General features: G+C 40.5%; 1 long non-coding RNA gene across 2 annotated transcripts; it reads right to left on the reverse strand.

Annotated features, from left to right (window-relative positions):
• Positions 1 to 552: 552 nt before the first annotated feature.
• LOC116279793 (uncharacterized) lies at positions 553 to 15,088 on the reverse strand. Of its 2 annotated transcripts, none has more exons than XR_012071504.1 (3): positions 14,878 to 15,088; positions 6,146 to 6,236; positions 553 to 839 (listed from the first exon to the last, which is right to left on the reverse strand). It is a non-coding gene; the product is annotated as an uncharacterized lncRNA (long non-coding RNA). The 2 variants fall into 2 exon arrangements; XR_012071505.1 differs by lacking the exon at positions 14,878 to 15,088 and adding an exon at positions 6,394 to 6,609.
• Between the last annotated feature and the right edge of the window lie 71 nt (positions 15,089 to 15,159).

A 15,159-nucleotide genomic window follows, 5' to 3' on the forward strand; every position in this document is an offset into this window, starting at 1 on the left:
GGACTTCTTAAACAGGAGCTTAAAAAGTACTTTGGGGAGGGGGCTGGCCCTCTTGTACTCTATCATTAAAGAAGAATCCTGCACTCTTGGTAGCTACTCCCTCCATCCTGGGTCTCAATGAAAACAGAGAAGAGATATGAGCTGGCCAGACTCAGAGCTTGAACAAAGCTGTTCTGCTGAACTCAGCCTGAATCAGCTGATCCCTTTCTAGTACATAGACATATAAGCAAATAAATGATTACTGCTTTAAATCACTGAGTTTTGGGTGATTTATTGTACAGTACTAGCTGACTAATGTACCATATTTCTATAGAAGGAAGGTAGAGAGAAACGAATGCTTTTTTCATAGGGATCTGTCACAGGGGAAATGCTGCTACATCAAGGAATGCAAGGAAAGAAAAGAGGTGATGGGACCAGAGTGATAACGAGGCTGTGAGGAAAACAAGATAAATCTGGAGGATAAAAGAAAATAAGATCAGAGGAGGATTGTTACTGAACCTACCTTGGGACCACTCACCCACAGAACAGCAAAGCCAATTTACTGACACTGGGTTGTGGTGAAGAAAAGTGCAGCATTTATTGTAGGCACCAAGCAAGGAAAATGGGTGGCTTATGCTCAAAAGACTCCCTGATGGCTTTCAGGGAAGTGCTTTTAAAGGCAACATTTGGGATAAAAGTTGCAGGGGACATGGCTTTTTTCTCATTGGTTGGTGGTGAGACAACAAAGTGGTGTTTCAGGAATCTTAACCAGCAACCTTCTGGTTCCAATCAGTCTCGGGTCTACATGCTTGTGGTCAGCATGTAGCCAGTACCCTCCACCTGGGCAAGGGTCTTTGTTCCTGCAGAACAAGTCAAAGATATGTGTCAGATTGTTATGGATATCCCTTGAGGAGAAACTAGGACTCTTATCACTGAGCTATTATTTCTTGACTGCTTTTTCCTTGTTTTGGCATTCCCTCACTTCCCTAATTAGTAACTAATTCAATTTGCTCTTTGAAACTTAGGGAAGGCCTAGTAGACTAAAGCCCTTTTCTTACAAATAAGAAACAGGGGACACAAGGGAGCTTTTGTACCTGAGAGGGCCCCACAGAGTCCTGCTCAGTTTCAATCCCTCCTTTCCTTTGATACTCTTTAGTCCTGAGGGGAACAGGAGGTGGGACAAGAAAGGCAATAAAGTCTTGGATAGAGAGGTTAATCATAAACTCAGCAAGGGAACTCAGTTTCAGGGGGACTTGGTTTCAATCCCCGTACCTGTTTTAACCTTCCCCAAATACTTGAAAGAATGAGGCAATGACTGCTCTGGCTACTTCCTGCTAAAATGGGGCATAGACCTGCCTCAATTTGGGGAATGGAAAATTCTTGTGTTACAAGTCTTGTATCTGAGTCTTGTATGATTGAGATCTTAATCCCTTGGGTCACCATTTTGGTGTAACAAACCCAATTTAGAAGTAGGAGAAGGAGTGAAACCTGAACTTTAATGAACCTTAGCAAGTAAATCTCATTCCCTCAGGAATTCAGGAAAATAACCTGAAAATCAGTCTGAACCTGGCACTTATGGGGAAACTTGTTATAGTCAGTTGCCTCATTTTATCTAAGTCGGTTTTAACTTCTAATGTGGTATTAACATATACATAAACAGAAACTACTAGCCACTACACATATATCTCTTTTTCTGCTAAAATCTAATAAAGCAATTTTATTGGTCAGTATTATCCTGGTTAGAGAATCTAGTGCCTTCTGCCAGAAGGCTGTGGCTTGAGCTGTCTCATTTATTACTATCCCAAAGAAAGAAAAAATTTAATAGTTACAAGAGGAGACCTTGAGACCATAAGATTGCAGCTGGCAAGTGCCAGCAGACGCTGCTTTAAGAACTGCTGGTTGTGTCCCCAAGTCCAGCAAAGTTCAGAAAATTCAGTTTCTCCACAATACAAGAACATGTGTAAAATCACGAAGGTCACCCAGCTCCACCTTCAATGCCTGAAGCAAAGCCACTCCATTTTGACTTTCAATGCATTCTCTTCCTCAATGGCCAAAGCAGGTGTACAAAGTATGTTCAATAGGCCACAAAACAGGCTATTCTGGTCAGCATAAAGTTCAAGTTAAATCATGTATAAGCCAGAATGACTTCCCCATACTTCAGTATGTGAAGACTTCTTTATCATTTGCTGCCTGCCCTGAGTTTATCATGTCCATAGGTTTAGACCTCCTTTTTGTGTGTGTATACACACACACACACACACACACACACACACACACACACACACACATATTTGCCTAGTTATCCGTATTGGGGTAAAACTAATCAGACAATGAACACGCTCAGAGGTATGCTAAGGCCTCTCAAGGCCAGGAAAACATGTCAAGGACTTGCCATCAGATTCTGCTTGTGATATTCATAGATTTAGATGAATTCCTTTCTTCTCAAGGTCCCCAAAATATCTTGAGATTCTTGCACCTGTCAGGAGGTGACCTTTCTTATCACCTGATAAGGTTAGTGGGAACCTAAGAATTTTCAGTTTCTAGGGGGATCAGGTAGAGAGAAAAGATAAATGTCTCAATCTTACGTAGAAAGATATAATTTACCAAGTTGCTATAAACCATGATTAGCTTGAGGGTAAAGGTTTCCTATTTCTAGCAAACACAGATTAAAAGCCAGTAACATTTCAGACAAAAGCCATACAAATTATAACCATATTTGTCAGTTTCCTCAGTCTTATGTAACTCATCCTTTTTGTTAACAGTTTTATGAAATCATCAGGTTTTCCACTAGGATTCTTTAATTTCTTACCCATTTCATTGATAGGATCTGAAATTTATCAGAAATCTGAACTTGTCAAAAAGTCCTTCCTATTAGTCTTCTTGAGGGTGAAGCTTTTTTTTTCCCCAAAATTATCAGAGTACAACAATAATGGTCCATAAATAACAAAAGACTTTAAAAGGCACAGTGAAACACCTGATTTCAATGCAATGGACAAACTTGGTTACTGCTGTGATGTAAAACATAAAGATAATAACTAGAATTATGACTGATAACATGTTGTCAGGATGTACCAGAATTTTTTACGATTTCCATATAATTTCTGGAATGCCTATAACAGTAACATTTACCCATACACTATAACCTGAAAAGGCTTATCACTCATTTGACAATGCTTCTCATGTAATTTAACGTACCAAATAATCCTAGTTAGTTCAATATCTCTCTCTGAGATGACTCAGGGCCCCTCTGAAGCATCCCCAAACTAGCTGGAGGTGAAAAGAAGTTCAAATAGAATTTGATATTTGGGAAGTTTGTCAAAAATATCAAAAAGTTTCAAAACCCTGGTTAAATAGGATCATAGATCACTGAGGAAAAAATACTTACTCACTTAACCAAAGTGACAATAAAAGACTTCAAAGGTTGTAACAGATCACTTAAAAGGCATAGAAAATCACACAATCTGTTATCAAAAGCAGCATTCCAAGAAAACTCTGCTCTTTTAAGAAAGAGAGAAACCAAATCCAGTCCTGCCCCAGATGACTTTTAATAACAAAATCCATTTACCTAATTTAAATCCAATCTAATGCACAACTCTTTTCTCAGGTTTCCTTTTCTGTTAACATTCCACAACTTTCTGTGTCCATATTACTTTGTCCCTGATATTTTTTTCTGATCCAGAACAACCAGCTCTAGGACAAAATTACTTTCTTTACCTTTAGAAAAATGTACTTCTATTCCTCATACCTTCTTCTAATGAAAACATGTCTCCTACTTTCCTTGAACACCAAAATGTTTCCCTTATTATTTTAGTAACTTTAGTTACATACATATTATAAATTTTGACCCTTAAAAAACCTTGATGTCTAGCAAAAAGCAAGGAGCAAGCAACGGGTGTGAACATACCAGCATTTCCTGATTAACAAACTTATGAACATGCTCTATAAGTTCTAGAAACATGCATCTTCTCATAGCATAATTTCTTTCTCTGTGTGGTAATGAGACAGGATGGAAGGGGGCAGGGCACAGCCATTCAAGATATGCCACAGCAGTTAACACCAAAATGGTGAAAGATTCAATCCCCAGTAGGCCTTGAGGCTTAGGATGATGAGAGATTTAACTTCTAGTAGATCTTGAGCTTCATTATACGCCCATTGTAATATATTAACATGGTGAATAACACGCCCACAGGTACCTAGGCAGTCCCAAGGCTAGCCACAAAAGGTCAAAGGGTGGGAAATGGCCAACTTCCTGGGAGTCCCAGCCCCTTCCCCAGGCTACTTAGACTGGTCCTTCTACTTATTAGCATATGAAGCCACCAAACCCATAAAAACCAGCAACACAGCACCTCATGGCCGCCCCTCCCCTCCCTCTTTGTAGCCGGTCCGCATTCTGTCTATGGAGTGTATACCCACTTTTAATCTGAGCATCCAACCACCACACCTCATGGCTTTTCTCTTGCCTTTCAATATATCTCTCTGAATAATTCTACCTTCACTCAACTGTGGCTCACTCTTGGAATTCTTTCCTGTGTGAAGCCAAGGACCCACACTTGGTGGGGCATGTCCCAGGGGCTCAACCGAGACCTGGGACACAGCCCTCCTCATGCCCCACATCTGTTTTCTTGCATCAGTAAAAGACATGTGTCTGATAAACCCAAACATCTTAACTTTCCCTCTTATAAAAAGACAAAAGTAAGTAAACTTAGGCAAGTTTAGTAATTAATGTTCCAGTGTTTTATCTTATTTGAAATGCTGGATATTCAATTAATTCTCATCATTTAACTTAATCTAGCAAAATTCTGAAGTTTCAAGTTACCAAAATCTGGAGAGACTATTTTTAAGTAGACATTGCTAAACATAATTATTCCCAAAGAGTTCACCCAAAAAACTCTTATCTCATTTACATTTAATTTACTTAAAAGTTTTATCATATCAAGTTATTTTCCTTGCTGACAAACTTACAACAGATATAATATGAACTTCTTTACCTTTCAGTAAACCTAGGTGTAATAAAAGCATTATGCTTAATACTGATGACTATAAAGACATGTGTGCACCAATTAAACCAACAAGCCTAAACCAACTTTAATATAAGATGGTAATTTAATACTGAATGTGAACCTGAAATTGTTTCCTTTTTATTTCTGAGAATTTATATAAACAGTTAATTTCCTTTAAGCCAATTAAGTAGAGCTCATTTACAAATTAATTTTAATAATATCATCTGGAGGTAAAGACATATCATATCTATAAAATACAAAGACATAACATACATTTATATAGACACAGAGATCCTTTACTTTTCCTGCTTGGGTTTAAAAAGCCTTTCTTTCTCTCTTTTTTTTCCCTTAGTGACAGGAATTGGAAATGGTCTAGATAAGACAGGAGTTTCTGAGAGCCCAAGTAGAAAATTTACATCTCAAACCACAGGGAGAGAAATGCAAGTTCCTTCTAGAAAGCCAGCTTCTTCAAACTAATATGCAAAAACCAATTTTGGAATGTCAAAAGAGCCCCATCTTGTCCATTTTCAGGGTAAGATTTCCTTCAGTTCCCCAGCAGCCAATTCAGCTTAAACAAATACAATAATAGACACTAATTCATATCACTCATGTTCACATGCCTCAGTTCTAGATGAACTTGAATCAGCATCCAAGTTACCGAGACCCTCTAATGAGGGTCATAATCAGGACCACCTAACAAAGGCCAAAACCCGGAAAAGAGAACAGGATTTAGACTCATGTACTGAAACACTCATGCACACACTCAAGATAAAGACCAAACCAATTCCAAAAGGCTCACTTTGATACAACGCATAAAAGCCTATACATAAGGAATTTCATCCTATTTTCTTCCCTTTTACAAAACGGTTCTCATTCAAAGATGTATAACATCATTAGAGAGCCATTAGGGGCCACTGTTTTCTGGATTCTGAGGAGTACTGAGGCCAAGCAGTGTTATAATAAAATACTATTTTTTTTTTCTTTCACAGGAGCATAGCTGAAGATCTCCCAGTTTTGCAAAATATACCCTACAGGACTACATAGAGCTCTGATTACCCACTGTTCTTCCACACAGCCGGTATTACCCAAAACAGAGAGAGACATATTAGTATCTGATGGCCTCTGGGGGTTGCAGTTCCCTAGCAGGAGAATGGAAGATTTCCTACCTGCTGTTCCAGACAGGAGTGCAGATGAGCCTTGGTCTAACAGAGTGTTTCCCAGTTACCTCTTAAGTGGTGCTGGATGGCTGAGGGACTCCTAGATCCAGAAGGGAAAATCCAATTAAAGAGGCACTGTGCTCAAAATCAGATGGCCAAGCTGTCTGTCTTTCCCCACCTAAAGGAAAATTCCAATTAAGGCAACCCAGTAAGGAAGAATACGTTAGTGTTGTCACATGCAAGATTCCATCGCTTACCAGAGACATCCCACAGACCAGACTAGGACCAGACCCTTGTTTCCTTCACCACAGAATTGAAAGCACTGTGGGCCAGCGACATCTGGTCAGGGGCAAGCACCTGGGGCTGTCCCTGAGACAAAGGTACTCAGGCAGCTGCTGGGCAGGATCCCAGGAGCTGCCACTGGCAGGGACTATGTGCTACAGGCGAGATGCCTGCCTGGGTCAGAAGTCCCATTTGAGTCACCACAATTGTTACAAGCCAAACTTGGGTCCACTTGCTCGTGGACAGCACAGCCAATTTACTGACACTGAGTTGTGGTGAGTAAACGTAAAGGAGCAAGAAGAATGGGTGGCTCAAGCTCGAAAATCCCAAACACCCCAGTGGCTTTCAGGGAAGGGCTTTAAAGGTAACAATTGGGATGAAGGTTGCAGGGGGGCATGATTTTCTTCTTACTGGTTGGTGGTGAGGCAACAAAGTGGTGTTTCAGGAATTTTAATTAGCAACCTTCTGGTTTCAACCAGTCGGGTCTACATGCTTGTGGTCAGCATGTAGCTACTATCCTTCACCTGGGTAGGCGTCCTAGTTTCTGCAGAAGAGCTCAAAGCTACGTGTCAGCTTGTTGTGGATATCCCTTGAAGAGGAGCGAGGACTCTGCTTTGTTGCTGAACTGCCGTCATTACTTTTTTTGTTTAACTGCTTTTCCTTTGTTTCTGCATTCTCTCACTTGCCTAATTAGAAACTGCTTGAATCTGCTCTTTGGAGCTCAGGGAAGGCCTACGACATTAAAGCTTTTTTCTACAAACAAGAAACAGAGCACACAGAGGGGCTTTTGTAGCCGAGAGGGCCCTGGCAGGGTCCTGCTTGGTTTCAGCATCACTCCTTAAGAATGGGCTGCACAAAGTGACTTCCTTCCAAAAAGCAGAGTATGAAAAGGGGGAAAAGGGTAACTTCACGGTGGAGAAACCCGACAAACACTACCTGAGCCAGGTGATCAAGGTCAATATCAATGTAATAGTCATGTTAGTAGTATGTAATCTTGATATGATGGGATGAGCATAGCACTTTAATTCCTGTGGTCTTCTTCCAAAAACCCCATAACCTCAGTGTAACAATGAGAAAAACATAAAACAAACCCCAATTGAGGGACATTCTGCATTGACCAGCACTTCTCAAAACTGTCAAAAGAGGGCAAGTCTGAGGAGTAAGGGAACTAGATGAAGGTGGTCAAAAGGTATAAACTTCCAGTTTTAAGATAAATAAGTGCATGATGACTTTACTTAACAGTGCTGTATTGTATATTAGAAAGTTGTTAGGAAAGTAAATCCTAAAAGGTCTCATCACAAGGGAAAAAACATTTTTCTTCTTTGTTTGGTATCTGTATGAGATGATGAATGTTAACTAAAGTTACTGGTACTCATTTCACAATATACGTAAGTCAAGTCATTATACTGGACACCTGAAAATTATATAGTGCTGTATCTCAATTATATCTCAATAAAATTGAAAGAAAAAAATACTTAAAAGCAAAGAAACAATAACAACAAAATTGTAACTGGGAAAGTCTGAGAAACTGTCACTGTCTAAGGTGACATAACTTAATATAATGTGGTATCTTGTGAACAGAGGAAGAACATTAGTAAAGGCTGAGGAATCTAAATTAGTTCATGATAATGTGTCAATACTGGTTCATTAGTTGTGACAAATATACTGTATGCAGGACATTAACAATGAGGGAATCTGGGTATGGAGTATAGGGGAGCTCTTTGGACAATATTTGCAACTTCTCTGCAAATGTAAAATTAATCTAAAATAAAAATGTATTTTAAAAATTAGAAGAGTAGATTTTCTTAACTAAATTCTTACTTTTCCCAAAAGGCCTTTTTTGCTTTGGTTTCACTCATTCATATCTCTCCCATCTTTTTCCTCAAGGCTTAGAAATTCTAGTTCACTCAAGTGTGTTTGAGATGATACCTTCAGTTTCTCTTCTTGCTCTTCATTTGCTCCCATGTCACCTGCTGTCATCCCAGCACAGCTGACTAAGCTTCCTGCTCTCTGATTGGTGAGTGTGGGTAGTGTGCTTCCCAAGGCAGGACAAGACAGGACAAGTCAGGGTTGCCAACTTCTTACTATCATTTCAGCAACACAAACTTTGTCACCTTAAATAGCTTATCTCTCCTCTCAGAGCAAAGATTATTTCTTGGAGGAACTGTGAAAATAAGCTAGCATTCTCATTGTAGGCATTAAAAAATATGTATCTTAGAACTTAAGAACCTGGCAGGAACTCTGAAAAATCATCTAGCCCAAACCTCTCATTTTAAAGGTGAAGAGAATGAGGGCCACAAAAGATAAGACTAACAAGGGTAAGCACAAAGCCAGGTTTCTGGATTCAGAGGTCATATGCGAAGTTCATTATGCAAAACTTTTCTGGGAAATAATGACCCAGGTCAACTATATTCATATCAGAAAATAGTTACTAATGATCTACTTTGGGCAAAGCATTGTGCTCGATGTTAGAGTTGATAGGAACGTCAACTAGAATAGTATTCGTCCCCAAGGAGCTTCCAGTCAAGGTATGCACGGGAAATAACAGCCACACGTGGAATAACTGTAATATAAGCAAGAATATATATGTGCCATAAGGGGTAGAAGGTAGTGAGGAGGGAGGCGTGACATCCAGTTAAGGATATCAAGAAAGGATTCACGGAGTGGGTATCATTTGTGGTGGACTTTGGAGGATAAGTGAGATGTTGGTGGACAGACAAGGGGGTTGGGGAAGCGTTCTTGACAGAAGAGCACAAGCCAAGTCAGAACTGTGGGAAAGTACAGCCTGCACTTGAGGAAAAGCAAACCCCTTGGTTCACTGAGAAAATTCTGCAATAGGCCAGAATAATATTCCAAAGGGCTTTGAGTAACTGCGGTATTTAGTTTTGTACACAATGAAGAATGGCTGGCTTGCGTGGCTGGCAGGGAAGATGGGGCACTTCACCTGGCTTGGCTTGGTGCTTTCACTGCATAGTTTTCTGTAAGAAGGTCAGAGGCACACTTTATCTCCAGTGTGGAGGCACAGCATAAGGTGGGCTGGAGGAAGGCATGCCCCTTGAATGGGGTGGAAACAGGCTGGGGATCCCAGAGTGTTCTGTGAGAAGACGAGGCTTAAGTGGAACAACACAAGCATAGCCAGTGAAACGTGTGAGCAGAGGAATGGGACATGCCTCAGAGGAAGAATGTACAAAACTTGCAGTCAGTTTAAAAACTAGGGAGGCCAAGAGTTGTCCTGAGCAGTGAGTATGGAATAGATGAAGGGGAGGCTAGGAGGTTCAGGAAACTACAAATAAGAGGCTCATTGGTCTGGATTATTCTCTTACGTTGAGCATCACGGTGGCATATACAGAAATTAAATTGGTATAATAGGAAATTTCAAAGTGAGTGTTACAGCAAGATGAAGATTTTCAACAGGACTACTAAAGCATTAGTTTTACAATTCTTAAAAAAAAAAATCAATCCATAATAAGGGTATGATGGCCAGTTTTAGGGGTCAGTTTAACTAGGCCACAACCCTCACTTATTCAATCAAACATTAATCTAGGTGTTGCTGAGAAGATGTAATTAAAATCCTAATCAGTTGACTTTGAGGGATATTATCTGGGTGGGTCTGATTCAATTAGCTCAAAAGTTTTAAGAGCAGAAGAAAAACATTCCACCTGTTTAACTCAGCTCCAGCTCCCCCAGAGATTTCCAGCCAGCCCTTCAGGAAGGCCTGTCCTATGGATTTGCTTCCACAATCATGTAAACCAACTCCTTGCAATAAATCTCGTAATATACATCTCCTACTAGTTTTGTATCTCTAGTTGAACTCTTACTGATACAAAGGGTATTAATGAGTTTAAAGAGGAGAGCTTCAGAGACCACTTAATGAAGAGAATTTCTTTGGAGGGAGGTGTGCTTTGATTCCTTCTGCTTGAGTTAGCTGAGGCTTCCATGGGGCTCCTTAGAGTTTGACATGGGTGCCCTGAAGCTGGGGGCAGCTTGGACAGGTCACAACTGCTGAGGATGAGTTGGTGGGCTCGCTCCTTTAGCAGAGGAGCTACTAAAACCGGGACAGGGTCTTCCAAGTAAAGACAGGAATTAAACATACATTGACACTTGCTTCCTGGTGAAAACTGACTCAAACGATTATACATGGATTTTCTAAAAAGCCATAAATCCATAAAGATGGGAAAAGAGACAACAGGAGCAAACTTTTGTTGGGAAGGTAGTAGTAAAAAAACAAAAAACAAACAAAGAAAAACCTAGCAGAAACTATCAATATCTGAACACACGACCAGCCAACGAAAGAGAAGAAAAATTCTCAGAGTTCCCTTATAGGGAACAGGGGACGAAAATACTTAACTCCAAATTCTCAGACGCATTTGGATAAACATAGATATTCACTGTTTTAGTACTGGGTTACCCTGAGTTTTCAAAAGCACGTGTCAGAAAATACAATCGACTTGCTATCACCATAAAATACGCTCAAATCAATGTCTAGGTGTGCCGGTTATGGATTGGTTGTCCTTCAGCTCCAAACTCACCATTTTGGACTGCTCTGTGGAAACAGTTCTGGTACCTGGTAAATATTTTTCCTTTGCCAGCTGGGACGATATTCAGCTGTGATGGGCTCCTGCAGGGTGGCAGGTGGATGAGAGGTGGCATCCAGAGACCAGCGGCAGTCCCCTCCCCCACTCTGGATCCCGGTCCCGGTCCCGAGCAGTTTTGTAGCCCAGTGCCTGCAGGGAGCCCCAACTACTCCCCCAGCACCCTAGAAGGTGTTTACAGAAAATTCCAAAGGACATGGCACCGCCGCGATTTCTCCGCCATTCCACGGGCCACAGCCGAGCTCTCTCCAGCCAAGTGTGGATCTCAGCCTGGTGGAGCCGGGCTTCTCTCCCGTGTTCTCTCAGCCCCGGGACGGTGGCTGCCCCTTCTCTCTGCCACTCCTATAGGCTTTAGAGTTCTCTCTGCTTATGGGCTAGAGCCAATCCCTCTTATGTCAGTCATCACCTCATTTAGTAGTAATTCTTTATGTTAAAAATTTCCTGCTTAAGCTACTGTACATTTTCTCTTTCCCGGTAGGATCCACACTGATGGGGTGGAGGAGAAGCAAAATAGATAAACATTAAACTTTTAAAAGTTTACTCTGAAAGTGCACAAGGAACAATTTGTAGAGACCTCTTAAAATCTCAAGGGGCTTAGATAAAAACAGTCCTCTTCTGTCAAATTCTGAAACAATTGAGGGTTGAGATTTAACTATTGCCTCTGTTACTGATGAAAGCCAAAATAAGGGACATGGTCTCGGTGTGTGTTCTCTGAGGGCTTTACCAATACTGTGCCCCCGAATCATAGACTCACGGTCCCAGGCATAGGCAGTGGAGGAATGGGGCAGGCCTTCTTCAGAAGGGCCAGGCTGATACTGCAAGGTAGACAGCAATGGGAACTTCCCCTGTCTGCAGGCCGACTGACCGCTCCTGACAGCAATGGAGAACACACACCTGGTATCTTCTTCCAAAGCCTCTAATTAGGTAAATCACTCCTTCTTCCCAGGAGAGGGGGTAGAAAGTGGTGCAGAGAGGCCAGTAGGATTACAGTCATGCCCTCCACATGCCTCCCCCCATCACCTCAGCAAGGTCTGTGTCCTTTTTATGTTATTTTGTTTTGTTTTTGAGGGGGAAGTAATTAGTTTTATTTATTTTCTTTCTTTCTTTCTTAGTGGAGGTACTGGGGATTGAACCCAGGACCTCACTCATGCTAAGCAGGCACTCTACCACTGAGCTATACTCACCCCCTTCTCTATGGCATTTTTGTTATTTTTCCAAGTTTCACAAGGACCAATTTTTAAAAAAGACACAGGCACGGTTGGATTATAACACATCAGTTAAAACCCCATGTTCATAATATCCCAATATCGATATGAAGAATGAAGTAACTTTAGAGGTGTTTTTTTTTTTAATTATAAAATTCAGTACAATAACTTCAACTAGGTGCCGCTATAGAAAATTAGCCATTGTATCAGACACCAATTCTGGCTTGTTGAAACAGAAAGGGGGTTTATTGAAACAGCATTGGGCATCTTGGAGAATTTCAAGGAAGTTCCTGAAAACCAAGAAATTTTCCTATTGAAAAATAGGAAAACACGAAGGGTGGCCAGCTAGTCAGCACAGCAGCCAGTCAGGAAGTGATCCTGAACACACATTTGGGCTTTGCCCTGGGGAAATGGATGGCACAGTCACCGTCAGAAAGAATTCTCCATTTGCCCTGCTTCTTTGCAACACTAGCTTCAGATTCAAAGTCCCAGGTGGATGCATCTGATAGATTGAACCCAGGTCACCTGCTTTCTCCCTAACTGTTAGGTGATCTGGGAAAGTGATTATCTACTGTTCTCATCTGATTGTGGGAGGAAGATACAAAGAGATATTCATGAGGGAATTGCCTAAATATAGGAAAGTAGTCCACATGCTAAGAAGTCAAGAGAAAAGAATGAGAAATGTGCACTCCAACTCTTTTTGGCACTAGTGCAAATAACCATATGTTTGCCTGGATTAATAGGTCATGTTTAAAGCCACAATTTTGTTTGTTTTTAATTTTTTCCAACTACTTTATTTATTTTTAAATTTGGGTGGGGGATGGTAATTAGATTTGTTTGTTTGTTTACTTATTTAATGGTGATACTGGGGATTGAACCCAGGACCTTGTGCTTGCTAAGCACACACTCTACCATGGAGCTAACCTTCCCCCGCAACATTAAATCCAGAACTTTGTATTCTATAGTACCTGTATTATCACCAGAGAGATGAAACAGAAAGTGCAACTTTTAAAGAATTCAAGTCTGCAAGATACAAAATTAATAGGGCAATAAACGTTTATCTTCATTCCCACTAGGAGAATGCAGTAAGAAAATACCCAAACCCAGAAATATTAAAGTTCTTGTGTTTATTATATCGTATGTTCTTACTACTTTTTAAACTGGAAATACTCCATATACAGCTATTTAATGTCCTTTTCTCAGTTCAGAAATGGAGCCTCAAGCCAATATTCAAAAATGGCAACCAAACTTTCATTTTTTTCCCCTTTCTGTCTTTTTCTTAACTATTCAGCTTTGGTAATAATGTTAATAACTGTTCTGGGCACATTGCTCCTCAATTATTCTTCATCCTAACATTTGCTGCAATTTGGGACTCTCATTTTGAGAGTAAGGTTATAAGGGAACACAGACAGTTAGTATTTTAAAATAACTTTTGCAAAGTAATGTTTCATTTGCTAGGTTGGAAGCCATGAGAGTTAGAGCTCCAAGCACTTTTCCCACAGAAAGGAATCACATCTATCCTGGACGGGACACACCTGCGTGCATCAAAGATGTCTTAAAAAAAATTGTTTTAAAGATATGTTTGTAAATTGATATTTCATATTCTTAATTAGTTATTTTATTTGTCTTTGTTTTCCAGGCAACCACGTTTGAAACTTGCATTATGATTATAATACACACCGTAAATTTGGTTGATAGTTTACCTCTGAGCCTCTTACTAGAAGCTCGTTTCTGAGCCCATGGCCAAGTGCTAAATCCTTCAGCATGTTCAGTTCCTGAAAGAAATGAGAACTGGCCTGTGTGGCTTCTCTGGGGAAGCTATCCACCGTTCCTCTTTCCAATGTCTACCCCCTTGCTCTGTCCTTGGACACAACTCTGTTTTTGAGGGGCAGGGGAGGTGCATAGACTAGTGGAAAGAGCATGAGTTTTGGCACAAGAAGACATGGATTTGAATCCCAACCTTGCCATTTACTGTGGACAAATTAAACTCTGCAACTCAATTCGTCACTTGTAAATTGGGAATAATGTCTACTTCCAGGTTAGTGGATAGGATAATGTACCTAAACTGCCCATTACAATGCCTAGAAAATAGTAGACTTTCAATAAACGGTAGCTCGTATTAAAATGTTTCCAAGTGATTAGAGAGCAGATTACTTGTCGAATCACAGTGAGGGAAGGTACACCACTGAACTCACTCCTTTTACCGAAGGGAGGAAAAACCCAGCCCATGGGAAGATGCCTATGCTACTGACCAGAACTTCCATATTTCCTCCTATTTTCACGGTCCGTTGTTGTTTTTAAGATAAGTTCCTCTTTCGGTTAAAGTTATGGTTCCATCTCCAACTCTGGCAAACTCCTGTTAGTCCTTTAATACTCAGCTCAGTCACACTTGCCTTTCATTCATTCTTCAAGCAGGGGGAGTTTACTTTTGTCTCAGAACCTTTGTACTTGCTGTTCTGGCAACACCCAAGGCTGTTCCCACTCATCATTGATTTTTTTGGCTGAACTGTCATAAGAGATATTTTTTCCCAACTGTCTCATGTATCGCCATCCTCCTCCCAGCCAATCACATTCTATTCTATTAGCTTGGCTTATTTTCTTAATGATATTTGATCTGGAAACATTTCCACTTATTTATGGATTTATTTATATATTTACTTACATATAGTTCTCTGGCTCCTCCTTAGTTGATATTGTGATTTATAATTAGAAATATATTTTTGGTCTTCATCCTATTTGTGGCACAGAGTTCCTAAAAGCCTTGAATTTCCTAAGTGATAAGAGTGATAGAGGTATCTTGCTACTCAATAACAAACCTCTTTCAACTACAACTGAATTTATGTTAATGAGGTGATTTTTAATCTGCACTAAGGTTAGGGGTTGGTTGCCAAGGGAACCAACCAGGTGATTAGAAGGTTGGAACTCTCAGGACCCACCCCCAGGG

The sequence above is a fragment of the Vicugna pacos genome, chromosome 3 (assembly GCF_048564905.1).
Source record: "Vicugna pacos chromosome 3, VicPac4, whole genome shotgun sequence".
Taxonomy (NCBI): domain Eukaryota; kingdom Metazoa; phylum Chordata; class Mammalia; order Artiodactyla; family Camelidae; genus Vicugna; species Vicugna pacos.